General features: G+C 46.0%; 1 protein-coding gene across 1 annotated transcript in view; it reads right to left on the minus strand.

The window, feature by feature from the left end:
- The window catches only part of Arsb (arylsulfatase B), a 170,335-nt gene that overhangs the window by 128,855 nt on the left and 29,046 nt on the right, over positions 1–12,434 (minus strand). The window lies entirely within an intron of this gene.

The following is a 12,434-nucleotide window of genomic DNA, read 5'->3' on the forward strand; positions in this document are numbered from 1 at the left end:
AATCTGAGTTCTTACATTTTTATAAAATTGCATTCTCTTCCATGATGTACCTGTGGTTTTAACATAAAAATGTTGAAAACGACTCAACTGTTAACCTATTACTTTTCCTCCTTATGCATTTAAACAAGATGCAGAGCCCTGGGAGACATGTCCTATCCTCTGCGGAGTAGAGTGCTGCTGAAAAGATGGACTGACTCAGTCACCATGCCAAAACCACTTTGCTTCCCTCTTCCTGTGGCCCTGCGTGTGCACAAAGCCATGCCCCAAATGTCTTCTCCTCCTTTTCCTTGGCCTCCCTATATCTTAGTGATTGTGAGAAGAGTTTAATTTAGATCCCATCTCCTCCTGGTAAGCCAGCCTCATGGCCAGTCTCTTTCCCAAACCTCATCATTCCCACCTGCCTCTTGTCCTGGAAATTTCAAGTATACTGCCCAACATTCCTGAGTTCTTTAGGAAGCACTATGCTAACAATAAGGGAAACATATTTTGTGTGCCCATTCACATTCCTTTTAGATCTTTTTGGAGACAAGTTCATAGCCTCAGACACAGAAAAGGTTCATTACTGAGGACACGAGCAATGCTTATGCCTCAGACTACCCTTGTTTCAGATAAGCTAAGAGACCATAGCTCACTTAATGACAGATCTCAGAACCAGTTCCTTGTCTAAATTAAAATTACAGAGCCATGCCTGTTGACTACAAATTCTTATTACCAAAAGGGTAACCTCCCCTAGTAACAGCCTGATGACACCCTAAACAGAAACCAATCAGGCCACTCCCTTCAAGGACACAGAGATGTGATGTGTACTACACATACTGTGCATACAGAGCACTTTGGGGGCTGGACCCCACCATCCAGCCTACTCCATCACCTCTGGACTTAAAAAAGACCTTTGAACATAAAGTGAAACCAACATGAAATTTTAAAATGACATCACATGGCCACCACCAATCTCAGAAACGTGGTGCTCCACTCCCCACATCCCACTTCATTTATGATTTCACAGATCGCATGTGTGTCTGAATATGTGATAAGATCATAGGCTGAACTGACAACAGATAGAGACTGAAGGTGTCTGGCAAGTTCCACAGCACTGACATTACTTTCAAGGTTTGTTAAATTTTAGAAACAATTCTTTAAAAAAAAAAAATCCTACATAAATAAGGTAGGAAGTGCTTTATGGATAGGGAGGGAAGGAAGAAGGAAGCGAGCAAGGAAGGAAATTCTGCTTTAAAATGTTTTCCTTTTCATTATTGTTTTAGATTGATTTATGTGTGTGTTTTGCCTGTGCACCATGTGCATGCCTGGTGCCTGAGACGGTCAGAAGAGGGCACTGGATCTCCTGGACCTGGAGTTAGTGGACAGTCGTGAGTCATCACGTAGGTGCTGAGAACTGAACCTGAGTCCTTTAGAAGAGCAGCCAGTGCTATTGACCACTGAGCCATCTCTCCAGCCCCGAGTGCCCATGCTCAAACAAAACTACAAACAAGATCACAGAGATTACAGTTGCTTAAGAGTGAAAACCACCGGGAAAGAATAAATCTGCAGTGCCAATAATCCCTGAAACATTTTCTCGTTAAGAAAACATGAGAAAAGAGTCCTTCGAGGTTAGGGTTGCTCTGTAGAAGGGAACAAAAGCCTGGGAGGCAGAATTTTTATGTTCAGCATTTTGTTGCTGCTCCAACCCAACTGCCAAAGTCAGCAAGAGAAGTAACTGGGGATCCCTTCAGATGCATTCCTGTTATTGTTTTAGGCCTGGTGGGGGGATCTGATGCTTCTGAAAGCAGAGGATGGGCAAAGCCAAGCACAGCAGGGCAGCCCCCAGCCAAGAGCCTCAGCACCGGTTCCCAGGCCCTCTCCTCAGAGAAGAGGCAGCTGATAATCTGCGGGAGGAAGGGGACTGTGGACTTTTCTCAGCAGTCTCAGAGCTCGTTAGACAGCCACGGTGGCCTCTGCAAACCCCACGGAGGAGAGGAATCCAGGACACATCCGCCACTAGCTAGCCCCGGAACTCTCTTGTCTCCGGAGCAAATGCTTTATGATATAGACATACACAGCACCTACCACTGCCCTCAGGGAGAATCCCACACATGCACAGAGTCAAATGGGGGAAAAAACAGCCGTTTGGGTACTTCAGTAGCTAAAATTTAGCCGATCTCAGTTTTCTTCCTTAAAAAACTAAATAAAATAACAGCAGCAGCAACAACAACAAAACTATAGAGGAAATACATTTCCATTTTTATATTGTGGAGGAGATGAAGGTAAATAATATGAGGCTTTTCTCAGTTTTCTTCCTTAAAAAACTAAATAAAATAACAGCAGCAGCAACAACAACAAAACTATAGAGGAAATACATTTCCATTTTTATATTGTGGAGGAGATGAAGGTAAATAATATGAGGCTTTTTGTCATTCAAATGCCAGTTCCTGTTCCCCCCTCGAGACTTAAATGTGTGCCCTTTACCTACTATTAATGTCTCTGCTTAAAGATTCCAGACCCGGGGCACCTGCGACCCATCCACTTTCTGCAGACTCATAAACGAGTATCTCCAGGGTGTTTAGCCCTTTCTTCCTCTGGCTGCTCACACTGGGCTCTACACTGCTCATGGGCATTTCCATTAGGAGATGAAAACTGGAGGGGGGAGGGGGAGGAAAGGGGGAGGGGAGGGGGGTAAGGAAGGTTGGCGGAGAACAACCAGCTTTTCCGTTTTACCACTGATTGGCAGGTAGAGTAGAAGTTTGAAAGAGTGATGAGATTCTGCTGTTTTCAAGCCAAAGGTAAATGCATGTTTGTTTTGTTTTTGTTTTTTTGAATGCCAGTCCTCACCCAGTTCTTAAAGGTGGCTACCTACAGGTTACAAAGACATTTTGGCCAAAAGCCGAGGAGCCGTCACATAGTTCTTGGTTTCGGCTCGAGTTCGGCAAGGCCTGTTCTCAGAGCGCATCCATTTCCAAGTGACTGAAGCTGCACTCTACTACCCACGACCGACATTAAAATCTCTGCGTCATTATCCCATGATCTCTGCGTCATTACCACATGGACGAACCCTACAGTGCAGGGAGGTAAGAGCCTAGGGTTGGGAGTAAAGATGGAGCCAAATGTCTATTTCAACATGCATCGCTCAGCCTGCCTAGGTCTGTTTTTTCAATAATCAGGGTGGACTGGAACTCCCCTAGAACCTTCCCCAGCTCTAAATTTCTAGAAGCCCAGCCATCCATCCATCCAGGCATGCCTTGTTTAGCTCCTATGCACTGAGCCTACTTGCCTGCTCCTTCCTATCATAGCCCACCGACATAGAGGCTTGTCAAACAACCTGGACCGGGTTCCACCTTCCACTTAGGAAGTGCTGCATGACTCTGCAGATTATAAAGTACCTGCTCCAGGAACGAGAGACACTGGCAGCACCTCCTGATTGTCTGACACATGCGCAGTCTGTGACGCTGTGCTACAGTGAGGCTCACCTCGCTATATTGGCTGTTAATTTTGGTCATCCCGGTTACCGTCTCTACGAGACCTCTAGAGCTGACCCCTTTCTTTACCCTCCTCTGCCTCTCACATCTAGACATTCTTCCAGGTCCCATCTTTCTGTGAATTGACCCCAGACTATTCCCACTGGCATTTTTCCTTCTCAGTTTAAAACCAAGTTTTCTATAGCACATACTAACACTGTCGGGGTCACACGATTTAGAACTTGGTTGTAAACCATCTTCTACTACTGGAGGCTTAAGAAACGGCTCAGTGGTTAAGATCATTGGCTGCTTTTCCAGAGAACCCTGGTTCAGTTCCCCGCACTCACATGGCACATTATTACCATCTATGATTTCAGTTCCCAGGGATCACATGCCCTAATCTGGCTTGTAGGCAATAGGTATGGTGCAAGACACTCAGGCAGGCAAAAGAGCCATACACATAAAATAAATTTTCAATTAAGAAGTCGTAGACTACCAGCAGGTTGGGTCTGATGGCTTGTCTGACATGGGTAAGAGTGGGAGCCCTTGAAAGCAGAACTCAGAACTTTTCTGTACATGCAATCACCGAGGTCAGCACATGCCTCCTTCTATGGAGGATAAGGTGAAAATGAGACTTCAGAGGACTGGCAGAATGCTATGATTTAAAGTGACATGGCGGAGCTGACAAGGAATGGAGTTGTGACGTTTCCATTCTCAGCCTGACGGGATCTGGAATCCCACCTCTGGGGAGCGTCAACCAGTGTGCTTTCAGAAAGGTTTAGCTGAGAAAGGAAGACACTCTGAACGGAGGGAACACACCCGTGGGCTGGGGTCCCGGGCTGGCAGGCAGGCAAACACAGACTTAGCTCCAGCTGCCATCCTCTCATCCCAGGGGTTCCTCGAGGCTGCGGTTCACCAGCACCTTCTCCAACTAGCTCCTCATCTTACTGCGTTCCTCCCTAGTCCACAGAATCCTGACATCGGAATAACCCTGCAGTTATGTTTGGACAAGATGGCCTTGTCCAAGTAACACATTCGATGACATTTCTTTGTGGGGTTGACAGGTATGTTAACGATTAGCCCGCTTGATAGGTTTGATACTTGAAACACCTGAGGCTGCTGGAGGAGAGAGCAGATGTGAACAGACTAGACTCCTGTAAACAGGCAAGGAGTAGCTTGTGGCTGTTGGCTTTACTTCAGCCCCTCCCCCTTACACCTGTGATTTCGAGGTGCTTTTCTCTCTATATATAATCCACCCTCATCCTGATTCAACCTCCCATAAAGCTTGTGCAGTGAAACACCCCCTTGCCTCAGAGGGAACTTGAGCTCCAGGAAGTTCTGAGAGGAGTGAGAAAGGGAGCCATCTTCAACATGACCTTTAAAACGGAACACAAAGGGAAAAGGAGAAAATAACTCCAAATGATTGGAAAGCTTCCTGCAATTTAGTCAATAAACATGCTCAGTTCAATATGACCACCCATTAATTATAAACTCAGAGAAAGGCCACGATGCTATATGCTCACCGAAGTGTGAAAATGTTGATTGCTGCATGTTTCACCTGCTGAAAATTCAAAATACCAGCAATATGATATTCCTGCACCTATTAAGTAATATAATAAAACAATGACAGTCTAGAAACATAGGGATTGAGAGGTGTCCTTTCCTTAGACGTGGACTGAGCACTCAGAAGCCCGTCACAGAGACACTAAAAACAAGACTGGTCTAGAGCCCTCAAGCACACTGGTTATTATTTTCACTCGGTGAAGTTATCAGTAAATTAACACCCCTTATGAATAAAAGTTTCAAGTGACCCAACATGGTCTTCGTGCAGACATTAATATGCGAAGTCTCCAGGGGTGACATGATCACTAGCTGCTTAAGGACAGGTCAACCTAGTCTCAGTTTGAATCCACGGACGGTTACTTTCCTCTTTGACAGACGTGTGTTAAAGGCATATGCCACTGCCAGGTGAGCGCTGGCGTGATGTGCAACCCGCTTTACTCATTAAATAGTTCTCAGCTCTGTCAGCCATGCTCTCAAAGGTCTGGAGCGCCCAGCCAGGCCTCTCGGCTGGCAGTCAGGTGGCTTGCTCCCAACACAGGTTTCTACAATATTCCACAAGTCTGCCAACTGCACAAGCATCCTTAAAGCAAGGCAGCAGCCCTCTATTGCTAGCTACCTATTTTGAAGAGAATTCTCATAAAATGCAAAGGGGGACTTTGGAGTTAGGGGAATTAGTTACGATTCTTTTCACTCTCGGTTGGAAATAATCAATTACACGTAATTTTGTGACCGCTCAAGTGATAAGTGCTAAAACTTTATATTCTACAATAACTTACTCTGAACGGGTTCTGGTGGTCTTAGGGTGACACTGACATCATGGATAGGACCCCTCTGCACTGTGCAGGGCTGGCTCAGTGGACGGCAACCTCACTGTAACCAGAGCAGCAGCCAAGCCTGCTTCACACATTCCCAGTTCCCCCAGTCTACAGCCCAAGCGCACGACGAATCCGTGGTCTGTGAACCTCCTGCCACGTAGATTACACATGCATTCTGGTCAGAGTCTGCACCCTTTGCAGCTCTCTGCAAATGCACCCCAATCTCTCTCAAGACTGCCCCCACACTGAAGACCACAGGATAGCAATCTATCATTGCTAGGGATAAAAATGCTCAGAGCAGGAGTTCTTGGCCCAAATTCTCCTAGTTCTTAAATCCCCTCTTGCAGCTCCATCCACAACCCCCCATTTTTGTCCTTTCATCCTTCTTTCTTGTCAGAGCCTCCTAAAAACCCTGCCTGCTTTAGTGTGCCTCCACACACACCGAGTTGACAGGGAGATCTGATCCTGCTAAACATGTACCATCATCTCCCCAGTGCTAGCAGAGGCTGAGTAAATGAATAAATGGCCATTGAAAAGACCGGGACACTGAGCCAGAATCAACAAAACTCACTAGCAGGAAAGCTGGACTCGAACTCTGATGATGCGCTATCACAGAAGGATAAAAGGGTCGCTGTTACGTAAAAACACAATGGTAACATGAGCAACAAGACAAGCAGTATTTGCTTGTGGTAAAATTAATCCCAGACACAGAAAGAATAGCACGAGATGGAGCTGTGGCCAGTGGTAAAACTCTGTGATTTAATTCCTAACACAGGGGTGGGGGGAGTCCTAACCAAGTCCATAACAGAATGACATTCATCAATCAATTCTAATTCATATCAGTAGCGGCATGAAGAATAATTTTAAGCTTGTCCTCCTTAGCTTTAACGAAGAACCTAGAAATGAGTACATTTTCTTTCTCTTTAAAATACATTTGTTTCTTTTTATCTCATGTATATGGACTTTTGCCTGAATGCATGTTTGCACCATGTGAGTACACTGCCCTCAGAACCAGAAGAGGGCATCAGATCCTTTGGACCTGGAGTTACCCATGGCTGTGAGCTGCCATGGGGGTCCTGGGAGTAGACCCTCCGTCCTCTGAAGAGCAGCCAATGCTCTGACCACTGAGCCATCTCTCCAGCCCCCACTTCTTCAACTGAAAGGTACCTGGGAGAAGCTGAATGCCACGCTCAGTTGGTTTCTGGCAGATACACATATACACATATGATTAATGCAACTATTAGCAAATATTCCCTGTCTCGTTTCTTTTTACACAGCGATCTCTAATCCTTCTCTGGTAGCATGTGATCAGAGTACATATTTCTCCTAGGGTGGAGGATATGTCTGTGTGTATACACTACATCCATTCCTAGCAAGGTAAATTCCTAGGATCTGAGAGAGTTACCTCCAGTTCAGAGGTTCTCAAATTCTACTTACAAAATAATTGTGTGAAGTGTTACAAATTCCAAAGCCCCTAATCTCGGGGTTTAGAGTCAGTACATTTGTGGGAAAGCACAAGAAAATGAACCTTAAAAATCGAGGTGAGGGCCAGTGAGAGGGCTCAGTAGGTAAAAGGTGATTGCTGCCAAACCTGACATCCTGAGTTCAATCCCCAGAACCTACAATGTAGGGAGAGAACTGACACCTTCAAGTTGTTCTCTGACTTGCACACATAAGTTGTGGAATGCGCGCGCGTGTGCACACACACACATACACACATAAATAAAAAGGCAGTAACATTTTTTAAATTGAAGTGAAAGTCACATGACATAAAGTTAGCTACTTTAAAGTGCTGTGCTCAGTGGCATTTAGTAGCTGCACAGTGTTGTGCAGCTAACACCTCAGGAACTCGGGGATAACAACAGTGCCGTGAAGGTCTTAAGACCATGCACTGAGAAAGGTCACCTCAGACACTCAGAAGAGTGTGACAGAGGAGGAGACACCCTGTGGAGCTCGCAGATTATAAAGGGAACTTTAAAAAGAAAGCTAGCAGCCTGGGGCAGCCTAACCTAGAGCCTGCCTCTCTCTGCCATGGAGCACAGGCTGGATACCAGGAAGCTGGTGCATTTCGTGCTCTCTCTCCACTAACACAGTCAACGCTCACCAGTCTGGACGCACAAACACAAGCACTTACAAGGAAGAGGAGCGCTACGGAGCCAGAGAATCGGGAAAGGTGAACCACACGGCTTCAGTGCAGGCCCTCTCTCCTGGGGCATAACCACACTGCCGTGCTCATTACTAAATGCAACTTCAGGAAATAATGTGTCCAGAGTCACAGAAAACCCTCTGGAGAAAGAAATGCAAATTACTTCTCGTTAGAGTCAGAGCCTCAGTGGAACTCCGTGAGATGAGCTATGCTGGAAAGAGCTGGTGTAGACACGGACAAGATACCACTGTTTCTTCTGCAGGGACTCCGGGTCTAGCTCAGTGGTTCCCAACCTGTGGGCTACAACTCCCCTCCCCCAACGACCATCGGAGAACACAGACATTTACATTACGATTCATAACAGCAGCAACATTACAGTTATAAAGCAGCAAGAAAATAATTGGATGGTTGGGGGGTCACCACAACATGAGGAACTGTATTAAAGGGTCGCAGCGTTAGGAAGGTTGAGAGCCACTGATATAGCTGATCAAGAACTGACTGGCTCCCACTCCCCAAGTTTAGCAACTAGAAGGACGAGCCGTGGTGACGGGAGTCCGGGCTAAAATCTTGTCCTTTTGACTGCGGCCAGCACCGCTCCTGCGGCCAGCACCGCTCCTGCGGCCAGCACCGCTCCTTTTAGCCAATATCTAGCCAAAAACAAACAGAGGAAGATGGGAACTAATCGTGACTCAGGATACGACAATGGGAAACAGTTTCTAATGCTAGAATCTTGAAACAGTTTCACAAAGTTTAAGGCCAGAGATGCTGGGCTGAGGAAAACAGGTCTAACCTGAGCTACCTGGTCTTTGGACACGAGCCATGCCACCTACCTGAATGGAGGCAGGAGAAAGCCTAGGAGTGTTATTTTGTACACAACCAAAGAATTATTACCTCTTTCCCCTTCTATACATAGTTGAGAGGTCTCATCACTGCTAGAAGATGGGACGGGAGGAAGGAAGGGTCTCCGGGCAATTTCCAAAAGTAAAACATTAACAGGATGGAGTTGAGGGAGTCAGGTCAAGGTGACCTGGGCTGGTCAAAGAACCCATGGCCAGAAGGGAAGGAAACATAACTACTCGAATGACTTCTGCAGGGTGGAATGCACTTCGCTCCTGAAGGCCTGGGAACTCAGTGCGCTGTGTCTATCAACCTGACCCCAACCACAGATGTGGGACAGAATTAGCCAGGGGACAGAGAGACGGCCACGTGTGCTGTGCACATGGACTCTACACCACTTACACTCGGAGAAAGCCGGCGGTGAGTCGGCATAAAATGAAGATTTTAAAGTTCTCCTCAGAAAGACTTGGGGAGAGGCTGGCTTTTGGGAACAGTCACTCAGAAAGCCGAGAGGGAGGTCAAAGACAAGGAGATGAGCTAGAAGGGCAAGTGATTGCTAATCAGATGTTGACTCCACTAGACCTGAATTTGAATTCTGCCTCTCTCTCTCTCTCTCTCTCTCTCTCTCTCTCTCTCTCTCTCTCTCTCTCTCGACATGTGACTCATCTCTCAGCTTCCTGAAGTTGGGGTTCCTTCTTTAAAATGGAACAGGAACTAGCTCACAAAGGAACCTTGAGCTGTCCTGCTTACACCATGAGCAAGTGCAGGGTAAGTGGAGGTGAACACTGGGGGGGGGGAGGGGGGAGGCAGGAGCCTGAGCGCATGCGCGGTCAGGACTTGACACAGCGGTCACTCTAACCGGGAAACTCCGTGGAGAAGGGCACAGACCGAGCAAAGGAAGGAAGGACTGCGAAGATATCAAAAATACAGTCACAATAATCTGCACCGCGGACACGGACGGCAGAACTCTCCAGCCAGTGACAGGGGAGCGAGGGGGACTGAGGGGGTGGGGGTGGGACACAGAAACACTGGAGCGAGGGAGAAGGGGGGACCGACGGACGGACGGACGTACAGAAAGCCAAAAAGGGATAAGAAAAGAAGCTGGCCAGCAATTCAACCTATTAAAGTTTGTGTCCCCCCCCCCATCCTAACCCCCACCAGCAAATCAAGCCGACCTAAATCAGCAAGCTCAGACACAGGCCGAGAAAACTTCCCGGGATGGAGAATCATCTGGAGGAACAGTCAAGGCAGTCACTGTTATCTCGGGCAAAACTAACTTGAAAACATTTCAAGACTCACATCTAGACATAAGGAAGGAAAAAATTTAAACTATGGAGATAACTTTTAAAATGCCTCCAAAGAAGGCTCCAGGGACCGCCTATCACTCCAGATCAGAGAGAGAGATGGGGAAAACATCCTAATCACTGTATCACATGAATTCAACCAAGACAGCAAAGCCTGCCAGGGAAGAAGGAAACCAACCCCACTCTTGCTTGTGAATTGATGTGAAAATCCTAACTAAAACTCCACTGAATCAAATTTAGGAGCATTATTAAAATTCATAGGCATAAGCATTGGGCCCCCAAACAAAGCAAAGATGACCTAGGATTAATACATCTGTTAAGACACCATCATATTGGGATATGACAGCCCTATTATAAGGTGCAGTTTTTCAAAGTAAAGCTTCAAATATTATTTTTGCTAAATTGAATAAAATGTTCAGATGTTTATAAAATGATGAACTCTATTTTAAAATACACACACATATCTGAAACTGTGACACAAAACATTGATTTTCAAATATTTTTTCATTCTCGTATATCACAAAAAAAAAATTTATCCCATCTCTTCCCAGACATCCTCAACGCCAATCTCTCTACTCGTATGAGAGTCACTTTGAGATATTTAAGTTTCCAGAGTGAACATCTTCGCTGCTGAGCCCTCTTTAGCTCATGAGTAACATATTAATCCATACTCAGGAAATCACTGTCCAGAAACTGTGTAGTCATGATCTCTGCAACAAAGGCTTGAGTTTTTTAACTTACAGGCTCCAATTTTTGCAGTTATGAGGTGATTTCCAAGGAATAATTGCTAAATCGGTGTTAAGCATCCTGGTCTCCTTTCAAAAGTGTTTCTAGAGACTCCATAGGCCTTCAACACCAGACTGATCAAAAATGCTATACAAGGGTTTTTTAAATGAAGTAAACTGAGGTTGACTCCCAGATTATAAGAGACCCTGTAAAGGATCATGTCTTCCTTCTTTTCTTCCTTTTTTTTTTTGTGTGTGAAAAAAATGATCTTACATTCAACCCTCATCAGTACAGGGAACACTTGGAAAATTATAGTCTTTCGATGGCACTAAAGCTGTGGCTGCTTTACGACACCAGCTGCTCACGCAGACACTACCGACCCACAGTGCCCTGCCTGGAGCCTGAGCTGCTCACCACTGCAGCCCATCATGGAAGCTGCTCTGCAGTGTCAGCAGTTGGAAGAGAACACAAGCACTAACAACTCACCAGGGACGTGATCAACTCACGATCACACACAATCCCAGCACCAAAGAGGCTGAGGCAGGAGGACTGAGAATTCAGGCCAGCGTGGCTATATGGTAACCAGATCTTGTCTCAGGTAAACAAAGATTGCCATCTGTGAGGCCAGAAAATGCCACAGAGCCTGAAGCGGAGAGCCAGACATGCCCAGATGTGGCTGTGTAACCGGGGGCTAAGTATTAACTTCTCTGGGTCTAGTTCTCACAGCTGCAAGACGGGGGAACGGTCCTCAGGGAGTGAATTACTGTGGGGGTTAAACTTAACACATGAGGCTCTTAAAATTGTCCTATACAGCAGTGATTGAGATCAATTCAATGCCAAGTTTAGGAAAGACTGATAAGCAAATTTTCCAAACAGTAAAAGAAATGTAAAGAAATCAGAACAAGAAACTAAGACCGTCAGAAGACTGATCAAGTAAGCAAATATCGGACGTTCTGCAAAGTGGGGAAGAGGGGCGGTTGGATGTCTAGCAATCCCCAAAATCAGCAATATGAGAAAAGAACACGCTGCCTGAGTGTTCAGGACAAGGAACAAGCAAAGATCTCTGCCAAGTCCCGTTGGAGTGAAATTCAAGAAAACCGTTTCTGGTGGAGGAAAGGAATCACGACCACAAGAGATTTCTACTCAAAGTCCCGGACTCCATGAAAACCGTCTTAGACATCCTGGGGGCTGAGATTCTACTTCTCTTTCCCCCTTTTCTCTGCTTACTTTCCCTGCAATGAATGCGTGACTTTTATTGTCAGGAAACTATTTTAATACAAAAATACCTTATACTTGGAAACTCTAGCTGAAGCTTAATCGGCTCCTTTTCTAATCTGTCTTACAGTGTCACAGCCCATCTCTGCCCAGACACGGGGACCTTCAGTTAGCAACAGTGGTAGTCAGAGAAGATGGCTGGGCTGGCAAGGCACTCTGGGGACCTGCCATCCTGATGCCCTGTGGATGTGTGGAACCTGCTAACTCAGTCAGTCAGTGAGTGCTGCTCTTCAAGTACACACCCAGTGTATTTTGAAATACAAACAAAAGGAGGAAAGATATGTAATTCCGTTTCCTTATTCGAATTGCGACTGTGGTT

This window comes from Peromyscus californicus, unplaced genomic scaffold (assembly GCF_007827085.1).
Source record: "Peromyscus californicus insignis strain IS unplaced genomic scaffold, ASM782708v3 Scaffold_18__1_contigs__length_77618521, whole genome shotgun sequence".
Taxonomy (NCBI): Eukaryota; Metazoa; Chordata; class Mammalia; order Rodentia; family Cricetidae; genus Peromyscus; species Peromyscus californicus.